This window comes from Barbus barbus (assembly GCF_936440315.1).
Source record: "Barbus barbus genome assembly, chromosome: 50".
In the NCBI taxonomy this organism is placed as follows: domain Eukaryota; kingdom Metazoa; phylum Chordata; class Actinopteri; order Cypriniformes; family Cyprinidae; genus Barbus; species Barbus barbus.
Window position 1 is genome coordinate 3,936,483 of NC_136728.1, and position 18,334 is coordinate 3,954,816.

General features: G+C 36.2%; 1 long non-coding RNA gene and 1 gene segment (V, D, J or C); both read left to right on the forward strand.

Annotated features, from left to right (window-relative positions):
• Positions 1-1,858: 1,858 nt before the first annotated feature.
• LOC306868308 (immunoglobulin lambda constant 7-like) lies at positions 1,859-3,915 on the forward strand. The segment is given in 3 exons: positions 1,859-1,885; positions 2,103-2,151; positions 3,385-3,915.
• An 11,597-nt stretch (positions 3,916-15,512) lies between these two features.
• Positions 15,513-18,092, forward strand: LOC306868249. Its single transcript, XR_013784092.1, has 2 exons — positions 15,513-16,568; positions 17,562-18,092. It is a non-coding gene; the product is annotated as an uncharacterized lncRNA (long non-coding RNA).
• The last annotated feature ends 242 nt before the right edge of the window (positions 18,093-18,334 follow it).

Genomic DNA, 18,334 nt, shown 5'->3' on the forward strand with positions numbered 1-18,334 from the left:
GAAAAGTAACTAGGCATTAAAATTGATAATAAAGTATAATTAGAGGTCCAATTATATGAATAGATATATATATATAATTAGAGGTCCAAACAAATCACCTGATCTATCCTTATATAAACGGTGATTATTGTGTCTCACCTTGTGTTTGGAGGCATGGCACACTTGGTACTGCTTGAAGACATTGCGGCGCGTGCTTGAAGGAGAGAGCGCGTCTTTAGAGAGCGCACAGCAGGGCCGGCGCCAAGGGGGGGGGGGGGGGGGGGGGGGGGCACTCGTGGGCCGTGGCCCCTCAAACGAGTTACTGTGCCTCCCCACTTTCCATCCTCTCCCCTCCTTGCTGAACGCGATCGATTTTGAAAGCGAAAGTACCGATAAAACAGCGCACATAAGAAAGCAATTGAACGCTTTAGCGAGCGTCAGCAACTGCACGCGATCACAGATTGCACGCTCTTCACGAAACCCCCCCCCCCCCCCACACACAACATGATTTGTGCCCCCCCCATCCCCCCCCCCCCCCCCCCCCCCCCCCTAGAAATTTAAATGCCCCCCGATGGAAGTGCCCTGGCGCCATGACTGTTCAGTTGCTTTTAAATAACACATTTTTTTCTGGCTTCTACCTCCGAGAGCAAAACCTCACGTTCATTATCGTTAAAGTTATTTTTCTTTGTCTTTTGTTTCGATGCCATAATTGTCTTTCTCTAGACGAGTGCCGCTTTGCGGAAAGCCCTTATATGGAGCTGGTGTGGGCGTGTATTATGCTAATCACTAACCTCGTGCACGCGGGCGCTCTTTTAGAAGACCCCAGATTCACTAACAGAAGAAGGAGATTAAGAACAAGCTCATGTTCGTACGCACCTGTTGTGAATCAGGCGGAAAGTTTTCGTGAGAAGTTCAAATGTGCGTATAAATACGAAAAACGTACGCACTTATTAGTGAATGAGACCCAATGTTTTTTTCTTGGGAATACATCTGAAAATACGCAGTTGTCTTATATTCAAGGCCTAGACTTTGACATGTCAGTAATACACCCACAACAATATCTGGCGCCAAATACGCGTAAAATGAGTGTGCCATGAAATATGTAATGCAATGTGTGTTTTAAACATCACGAGTGAAAACAAAAGAAAAAGAAAAGCTTACAGCTGCATGAGTCGTGACCGTCATTAGCCTGATGGGAACATCACTCTGTAAATGATTTTAAAACATAAGACAGTACTCAGATTTGAAGACGACAATAAGATTTATCTTCTACTGTTAATACAATTTTGGTAGGCTACTATGAGATGGATAGCCTACATGTTATATAATTCAGATGGGCTACCTGTTATTTTCATGGTATATCAGAAAGTGTATATTTTTAAATGTTATTGTTGGTAGATTTTACCAGCATTTACTATACTTTCAAAACAAAAATTAAAAAAGGAAAAATATGCAATATGAAAATAATTTAAGAAAAAATGTGTTTTACAGAGAGAGAGAGAGAGAGAAGATTTGGTTTTCAAAAAGCCTTTTTCCAAAAGGTATATCTGGTCGTCTTATATTCGGGTCAATACGGTACACTGCAACATCATCACCTTTAAATAAAGTATAGAATATCAAAATAAGAACTTTACACTGAATGCAGCACGACACAAAAACCTTCTTAGAATCACCCTCTTCAGAAATATTTCTCACCCATTATTTATTTATTATATTCATTTATATTATATCATGATATTCACGAGCGAGGACCACCATTATGTAGAATAAAGCAGCTATTTCTATAACATATAAGCAAGATGAAATACACTTTGACTCAATGATAAATTGATTTCAACTGAATTAACTTAAAATAAGATTGCACAATTAATATAGATTCATGTCTGAAATCAATATTGATTCAGTGGTGAGTCGAAGTCATGTTATGTGAGACAGATATACATTTTTACGTTTTAAAAAAGATTTTGAGTGAAGGAGTTTTTACATTTGAAAAACATTTGATAAAAACTGTATTATTTAGAGCTGATGTGTTTGTACTATCAGTGTGTATCAGTGTTTCTGTCTCTGCTGGAGTTTGTGTTCACTCGAGTGGAATAGAGGTTTTTGTACGACCGCTTCATTAGATTGTATCACTGTGGTACACATTCGGTGGAGGAACTAAACTGCTGCTCGGTAAGTCTGTCTTTTTAATTCTCCACTGCAAACATACCATTTAGATTGTGCACAATTATTTGTATTATTTTTTAATTTGCAATTGAATCAGAAAAAAAACTAACACTTATATTTTATTTAACACTTTACAATAATGTTTCATTTGTTAATATTAGTTAACCACATTAACTAATTATGACATGAACTAATAATTACAAATTCTGGTAAAGCATTTATTAATCTCAGGATCATGTGACTGGAGTAATGATGCTAAAAATTCAGCTTTAAAATCACAGGAATAAATTACATTTTAAAATATATTCAAATAGAATATTAAATAGAAATAAATAGTAAAATCTATTTCAGAATGTTACTGTTTTTGCTGAACTTTAGATCAAATAAATGCAGGCTTGAGCAGAAGAGACCCAAACCAGAGTTTATTTCTTTAAAAAACATTAAAAACCTTCGTGTTCGAAAACTTTTGACTGATAGAGTAGAATTAAAAGAGAGGACAGCACTGTAGTAATTTCAGACTTTATTGTAGATGTTTTGATAGAGTTGTCTCTTCCTCTCTCTCTGAGCCTGCTTCTGCCTCACCTTTATTAATCAAGGTTAACTAAGATTAATAAATACTGTAAAACATTTATTGCTCATTGTTAGTAAATGTTAATTAACGCATTAATTAACGTTAACTTATGAACCTTATTGCAAATTGTTGCACATTTTATAAATATAGTTTTACAGTAAATATTTAATCTAAAGTATTGTGACGTTTAGATATTCAGAAGAACTGAATTATTATTTTTTTATAATGTGGCTCATTCTTGATTTGATTAGTTTATCACATGTATATTATACATTGAAAAAAGAGATTAAATGAAAAATATATACTTTAAAATGTACTAAATGTATGCTATTTCTATAGATCCATCAATGATTTTGAATCTCTTTCGCTCGTGTTGTTCTTATAATTCAGTGCATTTTAATAAAAGCACAGTTTATACAAAAATATAACTCACTGATTCATTTCTAATTCCAGTGAAATCATTTGTAGTCACACAATCTCTGTTTGAAATTGAGTTGAATATCTCACCTAACTAAAATGAAAAGTCATTATTTAGGGAAATAAGACTACTGGGCTTAAAGCAGTAAATATCTTAATATGTTTCGCTTCTTTTATGAGGTTTCAATGAAATCTATGTAGTGTTTGTGTTTTCTGTGTGTTTGTGAATGTGTTGTGTTTGTCTCCTGCAGCTGGTCCCACAGTGAAGCCCTCAGTGTCTCTGCTGCCGCCCTCTTCTCTGCAGATCTCTGGAGAATCAGCCGCACTGCTCTGCCTGCTCAGCTCTTACTCTCCACAGGGGGCGCTGGTGAGCTGGACACTGGACGGCTCAGAGGTCACCGAGGGGGTTGTGACCAGCGCAGAGAGCGAGCAGAATGGCCGCTACAGCCGCAGTAGCGTCCTGACCCTCAGCAAAGCACTCTGGGAAGAGAAAGAGCAGTACGTCTGCAGAGTAACACATGCTGGAGCTCCTCATGAGGCCTCGTTCCAGAAGAGTAGCTGTTAGTCGCTCGCAGTGCTGATGTTTCTCCAGTGAGCGCTGCTCTCTCCTGAAGATGAGCCGTATCTGAGTGTCCTGTGTCAGGCAGGATTCACATGAGTCTAGTGCTGCAGCTGTAGTCATTTACAACTCAATACTGAAAGAGAGCTCTAGTGTCAAAGCACTGGCTGATCTTTCAATCTGCTGTGTTTGCTGCAACATTCAATAAAGCTTCTCAACAAGCTCCATTTGTGTCTGACAACATCATTCAACTAACAGATGAAGATGCATGTAGTGTTTGTCCAGGTGCTTTTCAGAAGCTCGATCAGTAGCAGTAAATCTAGTCTAATAAAGCTCTTGGGGTTTGAACATGGTCTCTGGAGACAGAGCTGCTCTATTCTGAGAGGATCACAATCACTCCACCCTGACAATGCAAATGAGATTTTCAGCCCACACTCCCAGAGTCACTGTTTGATTGGTTACATGATCTGGACTGAAACACACCAGTTTCACTTCTGCTGTAGTCAAGCAGTGAAAAGGAAATTTTTTTTTTTTTAATGTATTTCTATTTAAATTATACCATACTAAATGCATATTAAATGTATTATTTTGAACCAAGAAGTATATTAAGCATACTTCAAGATATGCTTAAGATCTGCTATTTGCAATATTTTTTTTATATATTAAATTGTGTAAAATTGGTACATATAGTGCAATTTAAGTGTATTTCTTTACAATTCATTTAAAATATCCTTTTAATACTACATTTTAATGTGATTCAATAACACTTTAATAGCATTTCAGCTCATTAGAAATGCATTATAATTACACTACTAGTTTATTATTAATTTTTTTCCTGGTATTAAAAATGGTATAATAGGTGCAAAAATAATTAAACATAAATGATTAAACAAAATGCAAGAGAACATTAAAAAGTACAGCAGCATATATAATATCTTGACCAAAATACATAATAAATGAAAGATCAGTGAAATGTTATGGCAGAGCTCTGTTTATCCATTTGTAGAATATTTCAGTTATGAATATTACATTATTGAATATAAGCATCAAAACAACATTTTATGAAGGGAAAAAAACCCCACACTTAAGCGTGCAAATGGCTGAACAATACAGAGAAACAGAAGAGTTTTTTGTCATAAGTGGATTGTTGCTTCTTTGAGTATGACTTGCATTTTCAGCAGCTGAGGGCTTGTAACTCAGACACTGTAGTATTTATAGACTGCTTTATCACAGGACATGTGAAAGGGAACAATAATGCATATAACATTAACAAGTGATTAAGAGTTTTGCATCAGTGTTTGAATATATGTATTATAATTTGCACACACATTAGAATTCTTAGAATTAAATATCCTTATTATAATGCTTAATCAAAGTTGACTTATTTTATTATTTATAATACATTAGAAGTTTATACACTGTAAGAATACACTTAGACACTTAAAACACACAATAAATATAGCTATATATTATGCTGTAGTGAATTAATGTGCTATTTAAAATATATATATATATATAAAAAAATATATATATATTTTTATAATATATATTATTTGTTCAAAAATATCTTACTTTTGAAAAGCATATTGAAGCACATACTCATTATAGAAATGTTTAAAACACATTGCAGCGGACCTACACATTGTTATAAAGTACTTCTACATTAAACCCTAGAAAACCTGAATCATTTTGCTATCTTCTTACACAAAGTACACATAAACTATACTTTAAGTAAGATTAACATTAAAATGATTATAAATACACTAAAACTTCTCTTAAAGTATGCTTGTGTTAAGAATATGATTTAAAAACTCAACTAAGCATATATTTAGCATGGTTTTTAGTTGGTTTTAGAAAAATAATAAATATTAATATATTAAATATTTAATATATTTTAATGCACTTCAAATAAGCATGTTGTGGATACAAATGTACTTTAAGTATAATTTTAATACATTCAATAGTATGTCTTTTCCACCTGGGAGCAGACAAACCCATTACATTTCAAAGGGATAATGTATATGAAAATGTCAGTAAAATCATACAAATCTATGATTGCAAATACAGAATCAATCATTCTGACAGTAAATGTGTAAAAATTTATTTATTTTTTTCTGTGGATCAAATGGAAAGCATCACGTCCAGACAGCAGAAGTGACTGAATGCAGTCTGTTCAGTTTGATTGACAGGGATCATATATTACACCTAAAACATGATGATCATATTAAAACACTGACTCATTCTCTCCAGAAATACAATATTTCTATTAATAGTAATGATATTGTGTTATTAGTGTTGATCAGTGTTGTGTGTGATTGTGTTGTAGAGCAGCTGCAGTATCTCTCAGCTGTATCAGTGCAGTCACTGTGACTCTGACTGACGGAGGTTTTTGTACGACTCTTTATCACTGTGTGAACACAGCTTTACTGTTGATCCAGTGGTAACTCTGACAGTAATAATCTCCTGTATCTTCAGGCTGGACTCCACTGATGGTCAGAGTGAAATCTTTTCCAGTATCTGCTGTTCCACTGCCACTGAATCTAGATGGAGTTCCTGACTGGAGGCTGTTTATAGCATATATGAGGAGTTTAGGAGCTTCTCCAGGTTTCTGCTGATACCAGTATAAGCCGTTGCCATATATTCCTACATCGATGTTACACTCTATTGTAGCTGTTTGACCCAGCTGGACAGTTTTAACTTTAGGTTGAGTCAGAGTGACTCCTCTGGATTCTGAAGAAACAGAAATAAAGTCAGTTTGTCAATAAATCACCTTTTAGAAGATTATTGGTAGCCTATATTAAAATGGTAAAAACAACAATAGCTTGTTATTCGTATCAAAACATAATATTCCACCTTGAATAAAAGCTGCAATGATCCAGATGAGGATGATGATGGTGTTCATTGTTGTTGTTGTGTCTTGTGTGATGATGAAGATTGTGTTGTGTTCTGCTCTCAGTCATGAAGTGTTAAACTCACAGCACTATAAACTCTCTCATGCAAAGTGTCTCTCTATGTAAATGATCTTCATACACAGAACAGACAGCTGTCCGTCTCAGACCACAGATTAATTTCTTCATGCACGTTCATGTTCTACAAAACAATAGAAGTTTTAATATTTTATAATGAATATTAGCTACAGAAATCTCTCTCTACAGTGAGTGTTTGATTATTTTACTGGGTTGATAATAAACCTAATAATGCTTTTTAAATGCATATAGATTAAAATGAACCAGTTTGACACAAAACTGAAAACCGAGGTTGAACAGATATCCCTATTGATTTCTCAGTTAATTAAGTCTTGTAATTATTATTATTTTTTAATGTTTTAATGTTTGGCTGGCAATCTATCAATCACTATTATTTTGTGATTTTGAGAGTTAAATGGATTTTAAGTGTTTAATGGTGGATTTGTGTTATTGTGGTTTTGTTTATGGTAGATTTTTTAGATGAATATTAATCTGATTAATATTTTTGGAAGCCAAAATAAAAGCACAGATGGGTGAAATGATACTTTAATCTAAAGATTAAAAACTTAACAGCTGGTTCAAGTATACTGGATATTATTTAATCAAAATTCTCTTTTAATCTAATCTTTATGTCTTTGACTTATTATTGTCTTTTTGAATTATTATGCAGACAGCGGCCACTTGTGCTTTTAGGGGAGAGGGTCCTCGCTGCAGCCTGTAGCGCGATGACGTACTGGCTGGGCAGGAATGACGCGAGCAGACTCTGGCTTCTTAACGCAGGCTGTGGCTTGACTTGGCTCTTTGAAATAGGCAGGGACTCGACTTGGCTCGTGACTGGCAGCAATGACGCTACGGGGTGGTGTTGCCGCCATTTTGCGAGTGAGTGCGGTGTTGCATTCCTCCGCGACACCCACAGTGAACGGAGAGCCCACACACAGCAAGGCATAGTCCATAAATTGACTGAGAGATGAACGGGGACCCTCGCGGATTAATTTTGACCGGAGCGGCTGATTAATGCCCTCGCAAAAAAAATCTATTAGAGCATAGTCCGGCAGATCAGAAAAATAGGCGAGGTCTAAGTACTCTTGTATGTATTCCTCGAGCGGTCTCAAACCCTGCTCGAGGGTTAACAACAGTCGTGCAGTGTCCATACCTGGCCAATGTCTACTATAAAAGCCGCTGGATCCTCTTGTGGCCGAGTATTCTGTAACGGGGCTGACGAGACGTGAGACATGCGGATCCATATGCAAAGCTTTATTATACAACATGGTCATACAGGCAGGGTCAGGAGACAGCAAATAGGTATGGCAGAAGCAAGACAGAGCAATCCGTGGAGCAAGCGTGGGTCGACGAACGGCGAACAGTATCCAAAGGGGCAAGGCAGAGAGATAATCCAGAAACGAAAACAATAATCCAAACGGGGAGCGAACACAGTCCAAACGGCAAGGCAAAGGGGTAAATCCAGTAAACACGGGCAGGGTCAGACACGGCAGGAAAACAAGGCAAGACTAAGACTAGAACAATGGCTCTGTAAAGTTGCTATCGCTGGGTTAGTGATAAACGCTAACAATACTCGGACTTGAGCAAGAGCAAGTCCCAGACTTAAATTGTGAGTGAGTGAGTGATTGTGAAATGATAATCAGGTGTGTGTGATGCGTGAATGGTGACAGCTGTGATCTGTGCAATGGATTGTGGGAACTGTAGTCCAGTGTGCTGTGTAGTGTAAGAGTCAATGTGGTGAGTGAGTGACATCTGGTGGCGAGTTAACGGAAGAGCATGGCCAGGATTCGTGACAGCTATCTTCTTACACAAAGTACACATAAAATATACTTTAAGTAAGAGTAACATTAAAATGATTATAAATACACTAAAACTTCTCTTAAAGTATGCTTGTGTTAAAAACTCAACTAAGCATATATTTAGCATGGTTTTTAGTTGGTTTTAGAAAAATTATAAATATTAATATATTAAATATTTAATATATTTTAATGCACTTCAAATAAGCATGTTGTGGAAACAAATGTACTTTAAGTATATTTTTAATACATTCAATAGTATGTCTTTTCCACCTGGGAGCAGACAAACCCATTATATTTCAAAGGGATAATGTATATGAAAATTTCAGTAAAATCATAAAAATCTATGATTGCAAATACAGAATCAATCATTCTGACAGTAAATGTGTAAGATTGTATTTTTTTTTTTTTCTGTGGGTCAAATGGAAAGCATCTCGTCCAGACAGCAGAAATGACTGAATGCAGTCTGTTCAGTTTGATTGACAGGCATCATATTTTACACCTAAAACATGATGATCATATTAAAACACTGACTTGTTTTCTTCAGGAATATCATATTTCTGTTATAATGATATTGTGTTATTAGTGTTAGTGTTGATCAGTGTTGTGTGTGATTGTGTTGTAGAGCAGCTGCAGTATCTCTCAGCTGTATCAGTGCAGTCACTGTGACTCTGACTGACGGAGGTTTTTGTACGACTCTTTATCACTGTGTGAACACAGCTTTACTGTTGATATAGTGTAAACTCTGACAGTAATAATCTCCTGTATCTTCAGTCTGGACTCCACTGATGGTCAGAGTGAAATCTTTTCCAGTATCTGCTGTTCCACTGCCACTGAATCTAGGTTGAGTTCCTGACTGGAGGGTGTTTATAGCATATATGAGGAGTTTAGGAGCTTCTCCAGGTTTCTGCTGATACCAGGCTAAGTAGCTGCTGTATATTCCTACATCGATGTTACACTCTATTGTAGCTGTTTGACCCAGCTGGACAGTTTTAACTTTAGGTTGAGTCAGAGTGACTCCTCTGGATTCTGAAGAAACAGAAATAAAGTCAGTTTGTCAGTAAATCACCTTTAGAGAAGAATATTGGTAGCCTATATTAAAATGGTAAAAACAACAATAGCTTATTATTCATATCAAAACATAATATTCCACCTTGAATAAAAGCTGCAATGGTCCAGATGAGGATGATGATGTTGTTCATTGTTGTTGTTGTGTCTTGTGTGATGATGAAGATTGTGTTGTGTTCTGCTCTCAGTCATGAAGTGTTAAACTCACAGCACTATAAACTCTCTCAGAGCACTGAAGCATGTGCTGACGATGCAAAGAAGGGGGCAGGATTTACAACAGCTTTATTTTAAGGAGATGTCGTTACAACTGCTACATGTACGGTACTTACTGTAACAACAGTAAATTATGCATCATTTCAAGTAATTAAACCAAAACCCTAAACATAATCCCAAAGTAAGTTTAAAGTAATTATTATTGCTCAGTATTTATTTATGTAATTACTGTATTGACCCAAATATAAGACAATGGGTCTCATTTACTAAACATGCGTACGCACATTTCACGGAAACATAAATTTGTGCGTACGCATGTTTAGTTTTCACGAATAAATCATGTATCATCAAAAACTTTCGTACTAAAATTTATTCTAAATGTACGAAAAAATTCAAGAACAACTTATACCACACGTACGCAATAATCATGTACGCCCGGGGCCTTATAAGCATGTATAAAGAACCCCACATATAATTAGATATGTTATGTACAGGGTGGGTGAAAAGTAACTAGGCATTAAAATTGATAATAAAGAATAATTAGAGGTCCAATAATATAAATCAGAATCAGAATCAGAATCAGAATGAGCTTTATTGGCCAAGTATGTTTACACATACAAGGAATTTGTTATAGTGACAGAAGCTCCACAGTGCAACAGAAAGACAGCAACAGGACAGGACACAGGTAATAAAAACAAAATAACAAGAAATAGCCAATAACCAATGTACAAGCAGCAAAAAAAAAAACACAAAAAAACCCCAATATATAATATATAATATAGACAACTATGTGTGTACAGGTCAAGTATGTGCAAATTAGAAATGATAAAAATAAAAATAAAATAAGTGAGTGTGGTGAATGGATTATGTATTAGTTGTGTGTTCCACGTTTATTTATTGAGTGTTCATGAGATGGATTGACTGAGGGAAGAAACTGTTCCTGTGTCTGGTTGTTCTGGTGCTTAGAGCTCTGTAGCGTCGACCAGACAGTAACAGTTCAAAGAGGGAGTGTGCTGGATGTGAAATATATATATATATATATATATATATATATATATATATATATATATATACAATTAGAGATCCAAACAACAAATCACATGATCTATCCTTATATAAACGGTGATTATTGTGTCTCACCTTGTGTTTGGAGGCATGGCACACTTGGTACTGCTAGAAGACATTGCGGCGCGTGCTCGAAGGAGAGAGCGCGTCTTTAGAGAGCGCACAGCAGGGCCGGCGCCAAGGGGGGCACTCGTGGGCCGTGGCCCCTCAAACGAGTTACTGTGCCTCCCCACTTTCCATCCTCTCCCCTCCTTGCTGAACGCGATCGATTTTGAAAGAGAAAGTACCGATAAAACAGCGCACATAAGAAAGCAATTGAACACTTTAGCGAGCGTCAGCAACTGCACGCGATCACAGATTGCACGCTCTTCACGAAAACGGTGGTGGTGATGGCGCAGTGGATAAGACACATGCCTTTGGTGTGAGAGACCCGGGTTCGAATCCACTGTGAGACACCAATGTGTCCCTAATAAACAAGCACAGACTTTCTTGTGACTTGAAAGGAAGGACTTGGTTCCTCCTCTGGTGAAATCAGCTGCTGAGTTCATGGGTGGAATAAACATATGGCAGGACTTTTACTCTTTGGCCCCTGGACTACCCACCTCTGTGTGTTTGAAATAGAGACTTTCTTTAATGGAACTGTTTTGTCCAAGATAGATATGATAGTGGAAGTAAAGGCACCAACCTTAGCCTCAGGAGCCATAACTTCATCAATGTGAGAAAAATCAGTAGTGTTCATAAGGAGGCCCAGTTCCCTGATTGTCTCACTAATGCTCAATCATCACTTAGTTAGTCACTTAATTAGCTCATTAACTTTAGCTCTGCTTCAGTGTTAATTTAACTCTATTTAGAGCGGGAGCAAATGGTCTGTGAATAGAATTAATTTTACTCTGTGTGTGAACTCATAAATTTGACACCAGGGATTTTGCTGTGTACAAGATATGATAAGACGAGGCAGATAGAGGGGTAAAAAAAAACAATATTAATACAAAATATAATACTAAAATTAATTATATTAATATACAAATATTAATGGAAAACTACCATTAAAAGGGTTATTTATAACACCAGTAAGAACCTATATAGCATTTTCAAAGTATGGTTCTTTATAAAACCCTATAAAAAGGGTTCTGCAATTGTTACAAGCTGACTTTTCTAGTATTGTTTAGAAACATTTGTCTTTAAAATGTACTCAGATGAAGGGGCAGGTGGAAATTAAAATTCAAGAAATTTGCAGCGATCGGACACCACCAACATGGGCAGAATGTATGTCTCTTTTTGCTCTTGCTCCCTTTCTAATCATTAAACAAAATAATCAATTTACTCATCTTTAATTCACCCTCAATACAGAATTTCACCTACCTTCCATATTTTACTACTCAAAACATAATCCTCCTCTGTTTTCCTTTCTTTTTCTTTTTTCTGCAGAGTCTGATGGTGAATATGATCCTGTCTGCCACTGCTTAGGTTATATAGGTGATTGTCTTGGTCTCCGATGTCCAGGTGGTGGTCCATATTAAATAAGCAGATTATAACTAACAATGCAAGAATGCTTATCATCCACTCTACATGCGAATACAGCGGCGAAGAGCTACCAAACTGGATTATATTCAATAAACAGCTTGAATAAACTTTCTCACATGATAATACCATACTCTGCTTGATTTCTAGATGTGTAAACCATCATTGGTAACACTTTAGAATAGGGAACACTTATTCACTATTAACTACAACGTTTCCCTCCTAATTTGCTGCTTATTAATAGCTAGTATGGTAGTTGTTAAGTTTAGGTATTGGGTAGGATTAGGAATGTAGAATAAGGCATTAATATGTGCTTAATTACTACTAATAAATGTACTAATATTCTAGTAATATGCATGCTAATAAGCAATTAGTTAAGAGACCCTGAAATAAAGTGTTACCCTATTATTATTGCATGAGAGAAACACAGCTTGTCAAAGGACATCATGTGTATCATGATTTTCATGCTTGTGTTTTTTTTAAACTATATGTTCTTTGAAAACTTCTATACTAACACAATTGACTTGAAATAGTATACTTTTATGGTATTTTTTTTTCAGGTGTTTTTATCTATAGATCCTATTGGACACACTTTATATTAAGTGTTTTTAACTCATTTGTAACATTTAAATTAATAATTTGGTACAACGCACTTATTGGGTACATACATGTTTTTACATTGTACTTCTATTAAAATACCCGCATGTAATTAATTTCTACAATTTTATCTGTCATTACACAGCTCACCTAATTCTTACCACTTTAGTCACCCCCAAACCAAAACCAAAACAAAACAATGAATGCTATCCCTAACCTTACCACATCTCACCTTAATAGCAGCAAATGTGTTTTGTGATACAACATGAAGACAATAAGTACATTGTACTACTACTGATATTTAACTCAATTGATCAGTTAATATACAGTTCTGTGCATAAGTAATCTACTACTCATAACAGTTCTGCCATGTTTACATATACTTCACAAGACAAAATAAATAATTGAATTTATAAAAATGACCCTGTTTAAAATCAAATCTTAAAGGGGTCATGTGATGCTATTTTAAAGATTGTTATTTTGTGCATTTGGTGTAACAGAAAAAAACACATTATTTTGGAATACTATACATTATTGTTGTTCCTCTATGCCCCGCCTCTCTCAAACACGTCGTTTTCTACAAAGCCCTTCCTTCAGACAAGTGCAGTCTGCTCTGATTGGCCGGCTGACCCAGTGCATTTTAATTGGCCGAACACCACAAGTGCGCGTCGGAAATGTAACGACCATAATAGCGAGCTTCAGCTTTCAAAATAAATATAAAGACAGTTAATGATGTCCTTAGTTTTACCATCAGTTCAAGCCCGAAAGGGTAACAGATTAATGAGACACACAGTGATGATGCTCGTATGTATTTGCAGCAAACAAGCTGCGGTTAAGACAGTTAACTCCACTGTGATGTGACCCTGTCTCTCTCATATACACATGGTGCAAAATTCTGCGTTTGAACAGTCAGTAGCAAATACTTCAACTTACGAAACATTTTTACAGTCACTGGTGCAGAATCGCCAAATTGTCATAGCAAAGCCATAATTAACCCTTTTTTTTTAGAAATAGTCTTTGTGCACAGCCAGCCTTGTACTCTCCTAGGTTCACAAAACTGTCGTCCATAAAATGCGTTGCACATATTTGAATGGGTTTGGGTTGTGCTGTTCTGCTGTAAACAAATCTTAACAATGATTCCTAACTACATCTACTTTGGGAAGGCCAAATAAAGTGGTTTTGCTTTCGCACAGAAACACACAGCGTCTCCCTGTCATGGCTGCATCAACACTACTGCAGTTATTTGGGTGGCATTATGCAAATATTTCCACATCATGATGTAGACATGTGGGGGCGTGTTTTAATGAGGTGTTTTAGTCTGGTCTGGATCAGCCTTCTCTTATAGATAGAATAAATCCTTTTGTGGGAGACTTTGAGCTTTGTAACTCTGCAGATCGTATACATGCACAAACAGCTACATAACACACTAAAGAAAAGGAAAACAGGAAATTGCATCATATGACCCCTTTAATACTGTGTCATTACCTTGATGATGCACTACTGTTTTTACATTTATATTTTGCAGTGGTTGATTTTGAGTCCTCCTGACCAGTTCAACTGCCCACTGTTCTTAAGTAAAATCCTCCAGGTTCCTTGGGTTTTCAGCATAATCTGCATATGTGACCCCTTTCCAAGGATGACTGCATGATTTTGAGATAAAGTGTTTTACACTGATGACAACTGAGGGACTCATGCACAACTGTAACAAAAAGTGAACATTTTCTGATGCTCAAGAAGGAAACACGATGCATTAAGAGCTGTAAACATTTGTACAAGATGATGATGATTTTTAATTATTGTTTTGTTTAAAGATCATGTTTTTCATTTAGTTCTGGATTTGTAAAAAGAAAATACAGTATCTGCAGTATCTCTCAGCTGTATCAGTGCAGTCACTGTGACTCTGACAGACGGAGGTTTTTGTACGACTCTTTATCACTGTGTGAACACATATTTACTGTTGATATAGTGTCTGCTCAGACAGTAATAATCTCCTGTATCTTCAGGCTGGACTCCACTGATGGTCAGAGTGAAATCAGTTCCATGATCGGCTCCATTTCCACTGAATCTAGATGGAGTTCCTGACTGGAGGGTTTTAATGTAGTACACTAAAAGTCTAGGAGTTTCTCCAGGTTTCTGTAGGTACCAGGATAAACAAGAATTACACCAACCAGTTGAAGGGTTTCCAATGGCGCTGCTGGTTTTACAGGTCAGAGTGACTGTTTGTCCGTTCTGAACATGTTTCTCTGTTGGAGTCTGAGTTACAGTCACCTGTCCTGCAGAGTCTGAAGAACAAATAAAAACTTTAACTTTTCTCAGAAAAAATAAATAAAATAATATATGTATATTTGAACTTCAATTAATCTGTACATTAAAGCACACGGTCTTACCTTCAAAACATATTCCTAAAATCAAAATCGAGATGATGAATGTCATTTTAGTTGTTGTGTCTGTTATTATGATAAACAGATTCAGTCATGAAGTGTTAAACTCACAGCACTATAAACTCTCTCAGAGCACTGAAGCATGTGCTGACGATGCAAAGAAGGGGGCAGGATTTACAACAGCTTGAGCTGCTACCAAACTAATAAACTCTTTATATATAATATTTTATTTTCAGAGGGATATTTTTGAAACGGTTAGTGATAATTACATGTTGATTCATTGTAAAATACTGTATCTGTTTATGCTTTGCTGGTTGATGTGACATTAATCTTTGACTCTATATTGACATTTATCAGTGTGGATGCAGTATTTTCAGTTTTCAGTGCGGCTGTAGAAATAACATTCACAGTCATGCATGATTCATTTATTTATTAAGTTAAATTATGTGATAAAATACGTGTCAACAAGATAAAGTGAGTAGTTTTCATCTGGTCTTGTGATCTCAAGATGGTGACCATTATAAGGAGGGACCAACATTATGAATAAAATAAGCTTTTTCTAGGCCACTGAAATGACTGAAGTCTTCATGATATTAATGTAGATGATTTTTAACATATTTGTCAAAAGCACCAATCATTTACTTATTAGTAAAATAACATACTACTATCTAAAAAAAAAAAAAGTCTGTATTTAAAAAATTTACTGTATTTAGATAAAGTCAGGAAAGGGTTGATCAGTGTTGACAGTGCTATATGGGAAATCTTGTAATGTGGCCTAATTTTCCACATGATTGTGTAAAGCTCGCCAGGACTCATAGCTGTGTCAAGTGAGTCTGGATTTAATAATATGAGTCTGTAACGTTCAGGATTACTGATTCATTTGTCTGAAGCTGCAGGTTTTTCTGTGATTCATGATGATTGAGCTGCATATGAAGGACAGGAGCATCATTATGAGAAACCATACAACATCATCATGATGAAAGAGGTCAAAGGTCACCTCAGAGGACAGATCATTACATGTATTTCTTTAAAAAATATTATATCAGCACATGACAAAGTATTTTCTTGTTCTTTTTTTTATATAATTTTGTCAAGCTAAATGACTGAGTGTGTCATCAGCTGAGGTGTTTGTACTATCAGTGTGTATCAGTGTGTCTCTCTCTGCTGGAGTTTGTGTTCACTCGAGTGGAATAGAGGTTTTTGTACGACCGCTTCATTAGATTGTATCACTGTGGTACACATTCGGTGGAGGAACTAAACTGCTGCTCGGTAAGTCCGTCTTTTCAATTCTCCATTAAAAACTTTTTTTTTATTTTATTGAAACAACAAAATAATACATTTTGTGACAATAAAATGTTTTAATATTTTTTACAATAATTATTTAATCTAAAATATTGTCATGTTTAGATATTCAGGAGAACTGAATTATGAGATTTCTTCATTAATTTCAGCTCTGTGTTATATATAGCTAATCTTTCATTGTAGATGTCATACAAGAAAAATAGATTTGATATCTTAATGTAAATGGAGCTACTTTCTGTAGTTAAGTCAATAATTCTGAATCTCTTTCAGTCATGCTGTTCTTATAATTCAGTGCGTATTTATACTTATAGAAATGTAAATCGTAAATTAATGTTTGTAAATTAAATTTGTTTTATGTAAATTTATAAATTCAGTTGTTTTCTAATTATGAAAAATCAATGTTTAAAATTGAGCTACAAAGAAAAAAATCTGAGTTGAAAAAACTAAATATCTTGCCAAACTAAGATATGAAGACTATTTTTGGGATATAATACCTACTGGAATTAAAGCAGTCTGTGTCTTAGTAAGTTTAGTTTTGTTCATGAAGTGTTATTGAAATATACAGTGATTGTGTGCATATCAGCTCATTTAAAATCATCAACAACATGATGTTCACTTGATCTGAACTGTGGTCACATGATTTCACTTTAAAATAGTTACATTTTGAGAAGTGTAAACAAAAGAAAAAGAAAAAGGCAATATTTAGCATATAATTCAAACTTTATCTCAGGATATGAAAACTACTTAAAGCAGTCAGTGTCTATATTGCGTATATGTTAGTTGTAGTGATGTTGAATAAGATGAATGATGAGATTGTTGTGATTTTGACTGCACTCCTCATGTCTGCTGCTGAAAGTCGTGTTGAAATGCTGTGATTGCTGCAGGACAGAAGAGTGCTGGAGCTTCAGTGTGTTTTCTGTGTGTTTGTGTTTGTGAATGTGTTGTGTTTGTCTCCTGCAGCTGGTCCCACAGTGAAGCCCTCAGTGTCTCTGCTGCCGCCCTCTTCTCTGCAGATCTCTGGAGAATCAGCCGCACTGCTCTGCCTGCTCAGCTCTTACTCTCCACAGGGGGCGCTGGTGAGCTGGACACTGGACGGCTCAGAGGTCACCGAGGGGGTTGTGACCAGCGCAGAGAGCGAGCAGAATGGCCGCTACAGCCGCAGTAGCGTCCTGACCCTCAGCAAAGCACTCTGGGAAGAGAAAGATCTGTACGTCTGCAGAGTAACACATGCTGGAGCTCCTCATGAGGCCTCGTTCCAGAAGAGTCGCTGTTAGTCGCTCGCAGTGCTGATGTTTCTCCAGTGAGCGCTGCTCTCTCCTGAAGATGAGCCGTATCTGAGTGTCCTGTGTCAGGCAGGATTCACATGAGTCTAGTGCTGCAGCTGTAGTCATTTACAACTCAATACTGAAAGAGAGCTCTAGTGTCAAAGCACTGGCTGATCTTTCAATCTGCTGTGTTTGCTGCAACATTCAATAAAGCTTCTCAACAAGCTCCATTTGTGTCTGACAACATCATTCAACTAACAGATGAAGATGCATGTAGTGTTTGTCCAGGTGCTTTTCAGAAGCTCGATCAGTAGCAGTAAATCTAGTCAAATAAAGCTCTTGGGGTTTGAACATGGTCTCTGGAGACAGAGCTGCTCTATTCTGAGAGGATCACAATCACTCCACCCTGACAATGCAAATGAGATTTTCAGCCCACACTCCCAGAGTCACTGTTTGATTGGTTACATG